An 18542-nucleotide genomic window follows, 5' to 3' on the forward strand; every position below is an offset into this window, starting at 1 on the left:
AAATAATCAATCAAAAGCGGTTCTAAAGTTAAAATTGTACCATAGGCTAAAACATATATTAGAATAAGATAATTAGGCCAATAATAGCAGTGAGCGACCGTGATAAAACCACAGAACTCGGGAATGCCTAACACCTTCTCTCGGGTTAAAAAAATTCCTTACTCGGATTTCTGTGTTCGCTGACTGTAAAACAGAGTCAATCTTTTCCTCGATTCGGGATTTGAACCGATGACTTGGGACACCATAAATTATCCCAAGTGGCGACTCTGTTGATATACAATTTTTCCCTTTGTATTTTAATACCCAAAACACTTCCAAAATAACATATATGTGCATATATAAGCACACCAAAAGGTTTTGGCATTTTAATGATTTTTAAACCAATTTATGGCCTATTGTTACACCATAAAATCCAATAATTACTCCCAAAGCTTGCCATTTTGGAGAATAATTTATTTTATTCTCATATTTATACCAAAATATATCCAGCATGATTTTTGCATATTTTTTTACAAATTCGTTTGGTATTTTTAAAACCAAATTGCATATAATTGCAATAGTAGCCTCTTTAAGATTTAATAGCATTTTATAATTACAAAATTGATCCCAATATTTTCGAATTAATATTAATATATTATTAGTTGACTCAGTGCCTTTAATTTACTTTTAAAACATTTTTACTATTTTTATAAAATAATAAAAGAAAAAATTTGCTATCTCAATTGTAGCCTCAATTCATTTCAATTATAACCCAAATTCCATTTCAATTTCAGCCTGAAATCAGCCTAATTTCGAACTCAATTGGACCAACCCAATTCATTCAAACCCAGCCCGTTGACCTGTTTAATCCAACCCGCCCGAAAATCCGTTTAATCCAGGTCGTTGATCATTTTGATCAACGGCCACAAACGACCCTTTCCTTTTTAATTCTACCAACACCCAACCCTAACCCTCATTTCTCTTAGACAGCCGCCTCTGAAACCTCTTCTCTCTCAAAACTCTCTCAAGCACTCGAAACCTTAATCGCCTCCCTCGTCTTCTCCGACCATTATCTCGCCGGAGTCCATGGCTTTTCAGGCCATGGACGACCTGTGCTCACCTTCCTTCACTCCTAAGCCATGGATGTTCGAGATTTCGAGGTTTGACCTCAACGACGTTCGTTCAGATCTTCTCAGATCTGTGGTTCTATGGCCTCTCCGGCCTTGCTCCGACATATTCGAACTTTAGAAGCCTAGCCATGGCCATCTCTGACTCAAGACCAGACCTCTTCCAAGCCTTCTCATTTCTAGGGTTTCAGAGAAACCCTAAAGCTATTCGAGGTTCCTTCCTCTTTTATTTACTTAGATCTATGATGAATCCGTGCTATATTCAACGTTTTAAAGCTTTTCCCCGATTTTCTTTTCAAAATTAGTTCGCTTTCAATTTAGGGTTTTCGAAAAAATCTCAAAATAACTTCTGACTCTTCTTCTTCTTCTTCTTCTTTTCTTTGTGTGAATCTGTCTGTACTACGTTCTTATGAGTTTTCTCTTGTGTTCTTATGTTTGCCATACGATGCATGTTCTTCTATTTTTGTGTTCTGTTCTTCCCTCTACTGGGTTCTATAAGCATGATTTACATGTCTATCTCGTATGTTCCTCTACTGTATTTTTTACTGAGCTTTTGCTCCTTGCTTACCTTTACTGGACTTTGTTTGAACCCTAAGCATGTTTCATCTACTATTTTCCTAAACCCGTATCGCTTTTTCTTTTCTGAACTTGTTTGAGTGACAAGCTTTGCCTAAATGTATTCCCTGTGTTTCAAACTTGTTGTTCTCTCTGTTTGTTTCTCATAAGTCTCTGAAAGAGACTACTGAGCCTGTTCTATTTGTTGTTTTCTCATCTATGCATCTGATTCGAGTCAGAAACCCTAGTATTTGGGGGTTTTTGGCAAGCTTGACTTTGTGTTTGGACTAGGGTTCCATTCAGAACCCTGACTCTCTTTCAAACTCATTCTGAGTCTGTGAACCTAACCTTCTTGGGTACTCTGATTTCTTGCTAGTTTTACAACAACTCTCTCTTGTCTCACATGTCTGTATGCTTTTTATATGACAAATTCTCTTCTTACAAAAAGCCTTTGTCCAGCTTGTGATTGATTCCGAGTTCCTTTTTTTAAAAGGTTTGATTATGTGTTGTTGATTTTCTTTAAATTAAACCCTTCTCACCTTTTTCTGGTTGGATTCATTCACAGTAAGATTAGAATCCTGATTTTACGGGCTGGTTGATTGATAGTCTTTCCTTGTTTGACCTAAACCGTGTACTACTAAACTGTTTCCTTAAATAAGTTTCTGTGTATTTGCCCCTGTTATACTGCCTCAGAAAATATTGTTTAAAACAAATCCTTTCCTTATTTATTTTGCCCGTTTGAATCAAATCCCTTAACCAAAGGGAAACAGCTTGTGATTGATTTCAAAGCTATTCTCTTACCTTTTTTCTTACTCACCTTCTGCACTATAAAAGGGGCTGCTCTTTTGCACTAAAGAAATGGTTTTTACAGATGCTTTCCCAGAATTTTCTACATAAAAACACAGTCTTTTACACATTCAAATACTGAGTTCTTTCACAAAAAAAAAATTCTACTCTCTTCTTCTACTTTGTGCTTTCTGAAACAATTTTGAGCTCTCTCTCTCTCAAACTCTCAAGTGTTCTACTAAACTTAAGTCTGCTCCTGTTGTGTTTACTTTCCGTGATTGCTCTATTGTTCTGCTTGTTCTTACTTTGCAACTGGTACATTATTCTTAGTTGAATAATGCTTCTTCATTATGTGTTTACTTTCTAGTCTGTTATGTTCTTCTTTACTATGTTTCTGCAACCCTATTGTGCTTTTCTTATGTGAACTCCCTTTCCCTTTTCCCCTTTGTATGTGAGTATAGTTCCGGACATAATAACACTTTGATATTGCTGTCAATGACTCTGAACTGGGTTGTTTGAACCTCCTAACTCAATCAATTCCCACTCCCTTCTCCCCTTTATGTGCTTGAGCCTGGACCTGAGTCTGGTGGTGTCCTAATCACCATTCAGACCTAGGTTTGACCTTCAAGGGTCTGCTCCTAACTTGTTTGACCAAACAAATGGTCAGGGGTGTGCCAGTCTGCACCTGTGGCTGGGTATGACCACCATTTGTTATGACTCCCCAATTCCTTTTCACTTTGCACTTACTTCTAGCTCTAAGTTCTACCCCTCTCTTGCAAGCCATGCTTTGGGACCCTTGAGCTCCCACTGAACTTGGATGCCTGAGGACTGGCTATTCCGCACTGCACTATTCTAATTCTAAATGGTATCCTGAGTGTAAGCAATGCTGGGAATCCTTGATATTCCTTTGAACTTTGAAACACTTTGGATAAAGAGAAGGCTTTGGAAATCCGGAATTGGTTAATCATATGTTATTGGACATTAAGATTGAATTAGGCTGCTCGGATCTAGCTGTTAGTTTTTAATGTATTTATTTTCTTTCTTTTGATCTGTAATAATTTGTATAAAGAATTTGGGGAATATAGTAAAAAGGGTGTGGGAGGGGTTTTACATTCTTGCATCAGTAAGGGTAGAAACCATGCTTTAGGATTTTAATTTTTTTTTAGAAATCCTGCATATAGGATTGTTCAATGTTTCTGATTCCACATCACTTAGAGACCATACCTATAGGGTCAACGCTTCATTGTGCTACAAATCACATAGAAATCATGCCTATAGGACTTAACGTTCATGTAATCAATGCATATAGAGATCATTCCTATAAGGAATATATATGCATTAGGCAAACTGTAGGGTTAATTAACACAATCATCTTTTACAAGTTCAATAACAGGTTTTAAAAGTCAAAATAAATATCATGCCTATAGGATTTGCATCAAACTCGTCTGATTCGCTTAAAGTAATAATGATCTATTAACTGGTCCTTAATGTCTTAATACAGCAATGATTTCAGAAGTCTTAATTCTTTAACAAAAGCTCTCTTGACTCAGTATGCTTTTAAGTCCCTCAAATCGGCATCTTTTTCTAAAACAGTTTTTTTCTAAACGTTCTGCCTAATCGTTTTACTCAGACCCTGAAATTATCTTTTAAAACAGTTGTAACTTACCATTTCCTTAGATATTTCTATCTCTGAAACTCTTTCACAACCATTTCTGTGTTTTATTTTTACTGCATTCTATACTTTCTTTTCAAAACTCCTATGCATTAGACTACTTTTTCCTGAAACCAGTACCTTTTAAATCACTCGCTTGAAATACCTTAATTTCTGACAATTTGATCCAAGTTTCCTAATGCAGACTTTCTATCTAAACATATGGGTTGAACCAGTCTGTTCGCTGTTTAAGTTTAATTTAAAGACCAAATCAGTATGTGCCAAGACATGCTAAACTAAGTGTTTGTTTGATTAAGGGGTTTACTTGAGCCTTACCTGTTTGTTTTGTTCATCCTTATATTTGTTACTTGTTTTGTATGTCGCAATTAGAATTTTAACCTTTGAACTCCATATATGCCTATATCCCTTTCCTTACCCTTTAGGATTAGAAGTCCTGATACCCCGGGCCTGATAGGTTGGGACGGGTACTAGCATGCAATAAGTAAATAAGACTGATCGCGTTTAAATACCTTAACGGGGTGGGAAGGGTAGAATATGGATATGATGACCGATGCGCTAATATCACGTGCGAGCCCTCTTTTGAGGAGTGATCGCTGGGTATTGCATTGAAGTGATCCATATTAACTATAAACTTAGGACTCCCCTCCATATATTTGCTTTCATCTCTTCTTGTAAAACTATTCAAATCTCTTTTTCATGAATTTCTGCCCTCTCTACTTACCTCCGAAAATTTTCAACTTGGTCGCAATGTTATGTGTGAATCCTTATTTGAGCCTTGATTGTTTACTAGTAAAGTCACAATTGTAACATGGCCGGGAACCACACTAGTGGATCTTGAGGGGTGCCTAACACCTTCCCCTCGGGATAATTTCTAGAGCTTACCCTAATCTCTGGTCTCTTCATCTCAAACCCTTCTTAAAGTGTCCTAATGTACTATAATCATTAGGTGTCGACTCTTCAACTTCTAAACCCAATTCCCTAAAGGGGATAGAGTTGTCCTCCCAATGTTGTATACCCGATTTCTGACCTCGCGGTTAGAGAAAAAGGGGGTGTCGACAACATGGCGACTCTGCTGGGGAGTTTCTTTAGGATTTTTCCATTGCATGTTGTTTGTGACTTTATTATCTCATTAATTGCTTTATTTACTATCTTTTATTCTTTCACTACGAAACTGACTTGGCTCTTCATGTCTTTTCTTTCCTTTAGCTGCTTTCCTTTACTACTTTATTTCAATGTTGTTGTAATTACTGCAATTATTGTAATCATTTATCTTATGAATGTGAAAATACATGACAATTTGTTTCATTCTTGTAAACTGCATCTTCAACATCATATTCCACCCGCGCCAAACAAACACCATAGCAACGCTTATAATGAGTGGTTGCGCTCTTCCAATATTATCACCCTTTAAATTCTGCAAAGGCGTATTTGCGGTAAAACCACTCGATCAGCGGTGCAGTCGACGGTTCTGTGCCTTTCCTTCTTGAGTTGTCTGCTCAAGGGTACCTGTCTAATACCCCAATAGAAACCTTACTCTGTCTAACTGTGCATGCATCATGGTCAAACCTAGCCGAGGTAGTGATGTTGTCCACATAATGACTCATTAAGATAGCCTTGTCCAAAGTCCATCGAGTTTCCCTGAAACCCAAACGGACACCTACATGTTCTGTGCATTTATTTGGAGAACTAAATGCTTTTTATGCTAGTTATTGGATTAAATAGTCGAGTCTGGCAAGGTAAGGGTCTAATACTCTGTTTTGCAGAAAATGAGGCACGAAGTCCCCAGATTTGGCATGGTCACCAACATTCATCCAAGGCTGCTGAATTGGTGGGAAGATCTTCACTCTAGTGATCAGATACTCGTCCGCAAATACTTAGGGAATCTGCTTTCTCTTCTAAAAATCCAGCCTGACAACAAAATCATAGAGGCTGAAACTCTGTTCTGGGATAGTGACAGGTCTGTATTCCGCTTCGGGAACCTTGAAATGACTCCTTTGCTCGAAGAAATAGGAGGCTTAGCTGGTATTCCTTGGGAGACTCTGGGTTTGCTTATGCCAGAGAATCACAAGGGTAGGGGTTTTCTTAAGATGATGGGACTGAAAAAGAACCCCGACTTAACCTGTTTGAAAGACTCCTACATCCCATTCGACTATTTGTACGAGAGGTACGGCCATAGCAAGTCATACTGCACCTACTCAGATGAATTTGCCCTCACCTCACTGGGGAATATTCACATAAGGGTCATCGTATTCATGTTTTATTTCCTGGGCATGATAGTGTTCCCTATGAAGAAGGCTAGGATCCACACCAGATTGGCCATGGTAACCAAGACTCTGATGGAAGAAATCGGCGGACAACCTTTCAGCATAGTGCCCATGATTGTTGCTGAGATATACCGGGCTCTGGACAACTGTCAGCGAAAGGCCAGTCATTTTGAGGGATGCAATTTATTACTTCAGCTCTGGCTCATAGAGCACTTTCAGATAGGAGAATACCGACAAGAGATCTTATGCAGAGACTGGGATGATCACATTGCCTTCCACCAGCCAAGGCGTATGAATTATATACCTAACATGTTCGCTCACCTAGAGGACGCTGGAGGATGGGTGGAGCTATTTGAGAATCTAAAAGAAAACCAGGTACAGTGGATGGTCGAATGGTTCCCTACGGAAGAATTCATTGTTCGATCCCGAGACGCACCATTTCTCATACCCATTGGTCCAAGAGGAACTTATCCCTACGTTCCCCTCCGAGCCATGAGGCAGGCTGGAAGAAAGCAAATCATACCAAGGGCCGACAAAATGAGTCACTTTAGGGCCGATTTCCATAACGATGATAGCCCTCACAAATGCCAAGCTTAACACATGTGGCATTGGAAGCTCGTTTTGGGGAAAGAATCTATTGAGCCAGACAGGTATCATACTGGTTGCGTGCCGCACTATTCGGGTTGGTTGGAAGATAATCACAATGGTATGGGTCAGCCCGGGTTCATTCACGGACACAGAATCATTGACGAGAAATTTGAAGCACGGGTTAAGTACAATTAACTGCACAAGAGGATTCGAGGGTGTGAAAGTGAGCAACAGGAAATACAAGAAGCCCATCAGAAGTTGATCGAGAAATGGAAGGATATGGTTGTCAGCGCCAACAAGCGACTAGGGTGTGTGGAGTGAGGTCTAGTGGAGCTAGAAGGAAAGTTCCTCAAGAGGATTGAAGATTGTCGAAACGCTGAAGGGAATGCAGGCGGACATTTGGCCCAAGCTTATCTGCTGCTAGGACTGCGCGAGCTGGTGAATCTGTTCGAGGGGGATACCGAATCTGGGGAAGGTCCGTCTGGGACCAAGTATTTAGGAGTCTTTTATTTTGCTTCTAATGATGTAATAAGGTCGATGGCCACTAGTGACATTTTATTTTCCGTTATTTAGCTTCGCTTTGGATTCGTCTTATTTCTTATCAATAAAATGAGTCATTTCGCATTATAAGTTCTCCAAGTTAATTTGTCGCTAGGCCTACCTCAGGCACAATGAGGCACCCAAATGAGGACGCGATTTATATTCTTGCACAATGTTTTTAAATATTGCGACATTTTCTTCTCATAACCTGCACTAACTTGTTACCTTTTTGCTTTTCTTTATTTTTTATTCCCCTCCCCAAAGGTTAGTTCGTGCACTCTCGCATCATCATTTTACTTCACAAGGCCTTCTATACAAGTTGTAAACCGAGGAGAGCGCCTCAGCAATTGGTCAATCAGAACCACCATGGCTCGGAAAGCTTCGGGGTAGCAAGGCTAAACAAAAGCACCATGCATCACATTTTACTTTTTACTAGTTGATTTTATTTCCGCATTGTCTTTAATTCGGAAAAGAGCTCTGATACTCAAAACAATTATGAATCTAATCGAAGCATTTCAGTTTATTATATATCTCGCTCTTATTATTTTCCTATCATTCACTTTATTTTACACAGCATTACTATTACTTGCCTTGATGATGAACCAACGATTGTGACTAGCAACGATACAGCGCAACAAACGGATACGGACTCAGAAGAGGATGATATACCAGATGAGGTCGTTAGAGGAGTTGAGAATTTCGAAAATAGGCCTAAGTCTAACTTGGATGAAACTGAGGTCATTAATCTGGGAGATGCAGAGAATGTCAAAGAAATGCGCATCAGTGTTCACCTGTCACCATCAGAAAAGAAAGAGTACAAGGAGTTCCTAAAGGAATATGAAGACATATTCGCCTGGTCATATGATGATATGACTGGTCTCAGCACATCCATTGTAGCTAACAAACTACCAACAGATCCAACATGCCCGCCGGTAAAGCAGAAGCTCAGGAAATTCAAACCTGACATGAGTTTGAAAATCAAAGAAGAGGTTACCAAGCAAATCAAAGCCAAGGTTCTCAGGGTAGTAGAGTATCCGACATGGTTAGCCAACATCGTGCCAGTGCCAAAAAATGATGGGAAAGTTAGAGTTTGTGTTGACTACCGGGATCTTAATCGGGCCAGCCCCAAAGACGACTTCCCCTTGCCTAATATACACATTCTTATCGACAACTGCGCCAAGCATGAGTTGCAATCTTTTGTTGATTGTTTCACTGGGTATCATCAGATATGGATGGATGAGGAAGATGCAGAGAAAACAGCTTTCATCACGCCGTGGGGAATGTACTGTTACAAAATGATGCCATTCGGTTTGAAAAACACCGGCGCCACCTACATGAGAGCCATGACTACCATCTTTCATGACATGATACATAAGGAGATCGAGGTATATGTGGATGACGTCATCATCAAATCCAAGAAAGCCAGGGATCACATGGCAGATCTAAGAAAGTTCTTCAACAGACTAAGGAGGTACAATCTGAAACTGAATCCTGCCAAGTGTGCATTTGGCGTTCCTGCTGGAAAATTATTGGGTTTCATCGTGAGTCGTCGAGGAATAGAATTGGATCCATCAAAGGTCAAAGCTATCCAAGAATTTCCGCCGCCAAAGAATAAGAAGGACGTGATGAGTTTCCTGGGAAGACTCAACTATATCAGCCGATTCATTGCTCAATCCACGGTCATTTGTGAACCTATCTTCCAAATGTTGAAGAATGACGCTGCTACCAAATGGACTGATGATTGTCAGAAAGCTTTTGACAGAATCAAGGAATACCTATCAATGCCGTCGGTCTTGGTTCTGCCCGAGCCAGGAAGACCCCTATTGCTTTACCTTGCGGTATGGATAGAGCATTCGGTTGTGTTTTAGGACAACATGATGAAACAGGGAGAAAGGAGCAAGCCATTTACTATCTCAGTAAGAAGTTCACACCGTACGAGGCCCGGTATTCTCTTTTAGAACGCACTTTTTGTGCTCTGACTTGGGTCGCGCAGAAGTTGATGCATTACTTCTGTGCTTACACTACTTATCTCATATCCAGAATGGACCCTCTGAAGTATATCTTCCAGAAGCCCATGCCCACTAGCAAGCTCGCCAAGTGACAGTTCCTGCTAAGTGAATTCGACATTGTTTATGTGACCCAGAAAGCAATCAAAGGGCAAGCTTTGGCGGACCATCTCACCTAGAATCCCGTAGACGGAGAATACGAGCCCCTAAAAACATATTTTCCCGATGAAGAGGTATCTTTCATAGGAGAAGATATTGCATAATCCTATGATGGTTGGAGGTTGTTTTTCGACGGAGCTACAAATTTCAAAGGAGTTGGCATTGGAGCAGTCTTAGTATCAGAAACCGGCCAGCACTACCCGGTATCCACCAAGCTCAGGTTCCCTTGCACCGATAATATGGCCGAATATGAAGCCTACATCTTGGGGCTCAAAATGGCTATTGACATAAACGTTCAGGAGTTGCTAGTGCTCGGGGATTCAGACTTGCTCATACATCAGGTTCGAGGAGAGTGGGCAACCAAGAACTCTAAGATACTTCCCTACTTGCATCATATACAGGGGTTGAGGAAAAGGTTCACAAAGACAGAATTTCAACACGTCCCCAGAGTCCAGAACGAGTTTGCTGATGCATTAGCTACTTTATCGTCCATGATCCAGCATCCAGATACAAATTTCATTGATCCCATCCCAGTAAAGATTCATGATCAGCCAGCGTATTGTGCCCACGTTGAGGAAGAAGCAGATGGAAAACCATGGTTCCATGACATCAAGGAGTACTTTACAATAGGGGAATATCCAGGACTTGCTAACGCTACTCAAAAGCGTACACTTCGTAGGCTATCCAGCAACTTCTTTCACAGTGGAGGAATCCTGTATAGGAGGACTCCCGATTTGGGTCTACTAAGGTGTGTCGAAGTAAAATAAGCATCCAGGCTATTGGACGAGGTGCATGCAGGGACCTACGGGCCGCACATGAATGGTTTTCTCTTAGCAAAAAAGATACTCCGAGCAGGGTATTTCTGGATGACTATGGAAATAGACTGTATCCAGTATGTTCGCAAATGCTATCACTGTCAGATACATGTAGATATGATAAAGGCGCCTCCAAACGAGCTTACTGCGACAAGCTTACCATGGCCATTTGCCGCTTGGGAATGGATGTTATCGGACCTATCAAGCCTGCCGCATCAAATAGGCACAGGTTCATCCTAGTGGCAATCGATTATTTTACCAAATGGGTCGAAGCAGCATCATACACGGCGGTCACTAAGAAGTTTGTGGCGGGTTTCGTCCGCGACCGCATTGTTTGTCAGTTCGGGGTTCCAGAATTAGTCATCACCGATAATGGTTCCAATCTCAACAGCGACTTGATGAAAGCAATGTGTGAAACTTTCAAGATCAAACACAAGAACTCCACAGCCTACAGGCCTCAGATGAATAGAGCTGTGGAAACAGCCAACAAAAATATCAAGAAGATACTAAGGAAGATGGTCGAAAGGCACAAACAATGGCATGAGAAGTTATCATTCGCCTTATTGGGATACCGCACTACAGTCCGCACATCGACCGGAGCAACTCCCTACATGCTGGTTTATAGACAGAGGCGGTCATCCCCGCCGAGGTAGAAATCCCCTCCTTAAGGATCATACAAGAAGTATAATTGGATGATGCAGAATGGGTAAAAGGACGCTACGAGCAGTTAGCCTTTATAGATAGGAAAAGGATTAATGCAGTTTGCCACGGTCAGTTGTAACATAAAAGAATGTCCAGAGCCTTCAACAAAAGGGTTAAGCCAAGGAAGTTTACACCAGGGCAACTGGTGTTGAAGAAAATCTTCCCACATCAAGATGAAGCCAAGATGAAGTTCTCTCCTAATTGGCAGGGTCCGTACATGGTTCACCGGGTTCTAACTGGAGGAGCCCTTATTCTTGCAGAGATGGATGAAGAAGTCTGGCCGAATCCAATCAATTCAGATGCAGTGAAATGATATTATGTGTAACCACTTATGATTCCCTTAATGATGTAATTTGAACTACGCCTGACTTGATTCCCGTTTAAGAGGGGATACGTAGGCAGCCCTATGGGTTCAATCATAATTTAATAAAAATTCCATTTTTCCCTCATTGTTGGGGCCGGGGCAGAATTTTGAGGAGGGCCCTCAAAATTCCGAAGTTAATTTTAGTTCATGCATCGCCAGAAGTGCCAGCCCAGCAAACTGGAGCAGAATTTTGAGGAGAACCCTCAAAATTCCAAAGATGTTTTTTAGTCATTTAGCATAGCCGTTAGAAACGTCCGCTCAACAAACTGGGGCAGAATTTTGAGGAGGACCCTCAAAATTCTGGAGAAAAGAGGTTGCAATGTCATGCACCACGTCGCAGCCGTTGGTTCATCTAAAGAAAACTATTTTCAATTATATACGTTATATTTGCTAAATCATGCATAACTATTATCCGAATTGCTGTTGTTTAGCGACGCTACTCTAATGACACACAATGTCAAGAGTTCGAGGAAGACGAACTAACCTTTCCCCTCACATAACTCACGATTTTCTTTGGATGCAGGCACTCGACTTGCAATATCGTCAGGTGTATTTATGTACGCATACTTTCCCAATAATGCAATTTCTCAGAATCATCACTTGCCCGCAATTGCTATCCGTACCTAATCTCCCCCGCAGTCATATTGTCGTAATCGGCTATCAGCTAAGAGATCTTACTACTGATCATCCTTTTACATTCTTGCACTGTATAAGGCTACTTTTCTGCCTTCCGAGGTTAAGCTCTACCTCTATCTGCATTTTGCATAAGGCTACTTTTCTGCCTTCCGAGGTTAAGCTCTACCTCCATCTACATTTTGCATAAGGCTACTTTTATGCCTTCCGAGGTTAAGCTCTACCTCCATCTGCATTTTGCATAAGGCTACTTTTCTGCCTTCCGAGGTTAAGCTCTACCTCCACCTGCATTTTGCATAAGGCTACTTTTCTACCTTCCGAGACTAAGCTTTGTCTCCATCCGCATTTCCTGCATTGCATAAGGCTACTTATCTGCCTTTAGAGACTAAGCTCTGTCTCCATCCGCATTTCATGCATTGCATAAGGCTACCTCTCTGCCTTTCGAGACTAAGCTCTGTCTCCATCCGCATTTCTTGCATTGCATAAGGCTACCTCTCTGCCTTTCGAGACTAAGCTCTGTCTCCATCCGCATTTCTTGCATTGCATAAGGCTACCTCTATGCCTTTCGAGACTAAGCTCTGCCTCCATCCGCATATCTTTGCATTGCATAAGGCTACTTATCTACCTTCCGAGACTAAGCTCTGTCTCCATCCGCATTTCCTGCATTTTGCATAAGGCTACCTTTCTGCCTTTCGAGGTTAAGCTCTACCTCCATCCGCATATCTTTGCATTGCATAAGGCTACTTATCTGCCTTTCGAGACTAAGCATTGTCTCCATCTGCATTTTTGCATAAGGCTACCTATCTGCCTTCCGAGGTTAAACTCTACCTCCATCCTGCATAAGGCTACTTATCTGCCTTTCGAGACTAAGCACTGTCTCCATCTGCATTTTGTATAAGGCTACCTATCTGCCTTTCGAGGTTAAGCTCTACCTCCATCATGCATAAGGCTACTTATCTGCCTTTCGAGACTAAGCTCTGTCTCCATCCTGCATGGCTAAAATATCGCCACTTTATTTTGAATAGCTGCAATATCACCATCTGCATTTAAATTTTCGCTCTGGCTGAAAGATCGCCACCCTTTGCAATCATTTGGCTGAAATATTACCACATTTTCATGGGCTGAAAGATCGCCAACTTATTCAAAGGCGTCATAGTTCGGAGGCACCATCTGCATAGCCCGAGAACACCATTTCATGGCCTGCGATTTTTTTTTATGCTCTTCACGGCCCAGGACATCATAGTCCCGAGGACGTCATCCTAACCGTCCAAAGATAGCATTCATGGTCCAATGGGAACTTGCATCATGTTTAAATTATGCACAATACACGCTACATTGCTCACTTGCAGGTACACCGACTAGCAAACGGCCATCTCAGCAGGAGCGATCCCGCTCCGGTTCTCCCCAGTCTGTCCGACTTTAAATCTAATCATCGCGTCCGTTCTTTTCGAATCCCCATTCGACACACTCCGTCAATGGTTCCTGAACTACATATGGCCTGATTCCGATAAAACTGGGGATATGTAGGCGGCTCCAAATCCAGATCTCGGTCAAAACGCTTTTCAATTGCCGATCCGGTCAAAATTGGTCATCTTGTCTTTACCCGACAACTCTTTCATCCTCCTCGGGTAAAGAGGGGCAGCTGTTGATATCCAATTTTTCCCTATGTATTTTTATACCCAAAACACTTCCAAAATAACATATATGTGCATATATAAGCACACCAAAAGGTTTTGGCATTTTAATGATTTTTAAACCAATTTATGGCCTATTTGTACACCATAAAATCCAATAATTACTCCCAAAGCTTGCCATTTTAGAGAATAATTTATTTTATTCTCATATTTACACCAAAATATATCCAGCATGATTTTTGCACATTTTTTACAAAATTGTTTGGTATTTTTAAAGCCAAATTGCATATAATTGCAATACTAGCCTCTTTAAGATTTAATAGCATTTTATAATTACAAAATTGATCCCAATATTTCTGAATTAATATTTATATATTATTAGTTTACTCAGTGCCTTTAATTTGCTTTTAAAACATTTTTACTATTTTTATAAAATAATAAAATAATTGTAGCCTCAATTCATTTCAATTATAACCCAAATTCCATTTCAATTTCAGCCTGAAATCAGCCCAATTTCGAACTCAATTGGACCAGCCCAATTCATTCAAACCCAGCCACTTGACCCGTTTAATCCAACCTGCCCGGAAATCCTTTTAATCCAGGTCGTTGATCATTTTGATCAACGGCCACAAACGACCCTTTCCTTTTTAATTCTACCAACCTCCCAACCCCAACCCTCATTTCTCTTAGACATCCGCCTCTGAAACCTCTTCTCTCTCAAAATGCTCTCAAGCACTCGAAACCCTAATCGCCTCTCTCATCTTCTCCGACCATTATCTCGCCGGAGTCCATGGCTTTTCAGGCCATGGACGACCTGTGCTCACCTTCCTTCACTCCTAAGCCATGGGTGTTCGAGATTTCGAGGTTTGACCTCAACGGCGTTCGTTCAGATCCTCTCAGATCTGTGGTTCTATGGCCTTTACGGCCTTGCTCCGACGTATTCGAGCTTTAGAAGCCCAGCCATGGCCATCTCTGACTCAAGACCAGACCTCTTCCAAGCCTTCTCATTTCTAGGGTTTCAGAGAAATCCTAAAGCTATTCGAGGTTCCTTCCTCTTTTATTTACTTAGATCTGTGATGAATCCGTGTTATATTCAACGTTTTAAAGCTTTTTCCCAGTTTTCTTTTCAAAATTAGTTCGCTTTCAATTTAGGGTTTTTGAAAAAATCTCAAAATAACTTCTGACTCTTCTTCTTTTCTTTGTGTGAATCTGTTTGTACCACGTTCTTATGAGTTTTTCTCTTGTGTTCTTATGTTTGCCATACGATGCATGTTCTTCTATTTTTGTGTTCTGTTCTTCCCTCTACTGGGTTCTATAATCATGCTTTACATGTCTATCTCGTATGTTCCTCTACTGTATTTTTTACTGAGCTTTTGCTCCTTTCTTACCTTTACTGGACTTTGTTTGAACCCTAAGACTGTTTCATCTACTATTTTCCTAAACCCATATCGCTTTTTCTTTTCTGAACTTGTTTGAGTGACAAGCTTTACCTAAATGTATTCCCTGTGTTTCAAACTTGTTGTTTTCTCATCTATGCATCTGATTCGAGTCAGAAACCCTAGTATTTGGGGGGTTTTAGCAAGCTTGACTTTGTGTTTGGACTAGGGTTCCATTCAGAACCCTGACTCTCTTTCAGACTCATTCTGAGTCTGTGAACCTAACCTTCTTGGGTACTCTGATTTCTTGCTAGTTTTACAACAACTCTCTCTTGTCTCACATGTCTGTGTGCTTTTTATATGACAAATTCTCTTCTTTCAAAAGGCCTTTGGCCAGCTTGTGATTGATTCTGAGTTCCTTTTTTTAAAAGGTTTGATTATGTGTTGTTGATTTTCTTTAAATTAAACCCTTCTCACTTTTTTCTGGTTGGATTTATTCACAGTAAGATTCGAATCCTGATTTTACGGGCTGGTTGATTGATTGTCTTTCCTTGTTTGACCTAAACCATGTACTACTAAACTGTTTCCTTAAATAGGTTTCTGTGTATTTGCCCCTGTTATACTGCCTCAGAAAAGATTGTTTAAAACAAATCCTTTCCTTATTTATTTTGCCCGTTTGAATCAAATCCCTTAACCAAAGGGAAACAGCTTGTGATTGATTTTAAAACTATTCTCTTACCTTTTCTTTACTCACCTTCTGCACTATAAAAGGGACTGCTCTTTTGCACTAAAGAAAAGGGTTTATACAGATGCTTTCACATACTTTTCTACACAAAAACACAGGCTTTTACACATTCGAATACTGAGTTCTTTCACAAAAAACAATTCTACTCTCTTCTTCTACTTTGTGCTTTCTGAAAAAAATTTGAGCTCTCTCTCTAAAACTCTCAAGTGTTCTGCTAAACTTAAGTCTGCTCCTGCTGTGTTTACTTGTCGTGATTGCTCTATTGTTCTGCTTGTTCTTACTTTGCAACGGGTACGTTATTCTTAGTTGAATAATGCTTCATTATGTGTTTACTTCCTAGTCTGTTATGTTCTTCTTTACTATGTTTCTGCAACCCTGTTGTGCTTTTCTTATGTGAACTCCCTTTCCCTTTTCCCCTTTGTATGTGAGTATAGTTCCGGCTATAACAGCACTTTGATATTGTTGTCTATGACTCTGAACTGGGTTCTTTGAACCTCCTAACTCAATCAATTCCCAAAGTATAAGTTTTACGAACATAAGATTGATAAGTATGTACAAACTCCCCCCTTTAAATGCATAGACCATTTTTGGTATTACTTTTATGAAAAATAGGCACCACGACGGTAATGCTGTGAGGTAATCAATGGCGAAGATGATATTGGAAGCGGCCTACATATCAGAATCAGAGGTTACAATCAATGGGAATCAATAATACTGCCCTCATGACAAGTACTGAGAGTTTGCCAACTTTTAACTATCACGACCCGAAATTTTCACCGTCAGACCATGATGGAACTTAACATTCCACTTGCTAGGCAATTAAACATTAGAGGATCATTAAGCCAATTCGTAAAGCTTTTAGTGATTAACAACAATTAAACCATAACAAGTTAAAAGAGTGAGGAAATCTATTACAATCTTAATGTTTATACACAACTACCTGGATCTAGAGTCACAATTCATGAACATTCTAGGATTGACTACAAGTAAATGTCTGAAAGAAATACAACTATTTTCGAAACAGAAGAAACAGAAAAGAGAATGTATAGAAGGGGACGTCAGGGCCTACGTACGCCAACAGGTCTTCCTTGGGTCTTCGATCAAGCGAAGCCAACAGCTAACCTCAGAATCAGCTCGGACCAGTACCGAAATCTACATAGAAAGTGCAAAGTGCAATATTAGTACAACCGACCTCATGTACTGGTAAGTATCGAGTCTAACCTCGGGGAACTAGTGACGAGTGTAGGACAAGACACCTGCAAATAAACTTGTGCAATATAACAATATATATACAGATAACAGCAATGAAAGAAACAAGATAAGAAATATTGGGAGGGGGACATGCTGAGGGGATCCCAAGATAGAGATCATAGTAGTAATAAGATCTTGCTTAATCAATACACCCTAGACAGATAGAAACAAGTAAACATGGTAAAGGAAAATGCACGGCATCACCCTTCGTGATTTTACTCTCAACCTCACCATATGAAACAATAGAAACAGCACGGCATCACCCTTCATGCATTAACTCTCTCGTAACATGGCACGACATCACCCTTCATGCATTAACGCTAACAATATGACACGGCATCACCCTTCATGCATTATCACTAACAAAACATAGCACGGCATCAGCCTTCGTGCATTAACACTCTCCCTCATCAAAATAATGAACAATAATACCAGGGAGATAGAAATGACAATAACAAGTCTTACTTCAATATTTGGTTCCACAATACCAACCTCAGCTGTGAGTCAATACTTAATCAATACCAAGGTCCATTGACATGATAAGAATATTCAACATAATGAGTAGCTAGTCTAAGCATGGATAATATGATCAAAGAAAGCAACAATTACAAGAGTAAGATCCACTCGCATGTTATAACTCGACAACAATGCATAGATTCTCGTCACATTACCTATACATTGTACCTAACATTCAAACACGTAGAAAATAGGCAAATAATACCTAATCCCTCAAGACAAGGTTAACTACGACACTTACCTCTCCAATGGCCAAACTCAAAGCTTAACAACGGCTTTTCCTCCCAAACGAGCCTCTGAACCAGTAGAATCTAACAAATTACAAACCAAATGGTGCAAATAAAGCCTTAGGAACTACCCACGATTGTAAAGAATTCAATTTAGGCCATTTTTGAAAAAGTCAACAAAAGTCAACACCCGAGACCGCTTGGTCCAAACCCGAAATTCGGACCAAAACCCCGATTATCCATTAACCCCCGAGCCCGGTTATGTAATTGGTTTTGGAATCCGACCTCAATTTGGGATATAAATCCCCAAATTTCGAAATCCTTAATTTCTGCCTAAAAATCCTCAATTCCACCATGAAAACCTTAGATTGTAGGTTGAAATCTTGAAAAAATGCAGTGAAATATTGTAAGATACTAGTTTAGAATCACTTACCTATGATTTAGGGAAGAAAAGTTCTTTGGAAAATTGTCTCTTATGTTTTAGGTTTTAAAAATTTGAAGAATGAAAGAAAAATCTCGTCTAAGTCACTTTTACACAGCTACAGATGTTGCATTTGCGACCTGGGCTTCGCAAATGCGAAGTCCTTCACAACTCTGCTGCTT

The sequence above is a fragment of the Nicotiana tabacum genome, chromosome 10, assembly GCF_000715075.1.
Source record: "Nicotiana tabacum cultivar K326 chromosome 10, ASM71507v2, whole genome shotgun sequence".
Classification (NCBI taxonomy): domain Eukaryota; kingdom Viridiplantae; phylum Streptophyta; class Magnoliopsida; order Solanales; family Solanaceae; genus Nicotiana; species Nicotiana tabacum.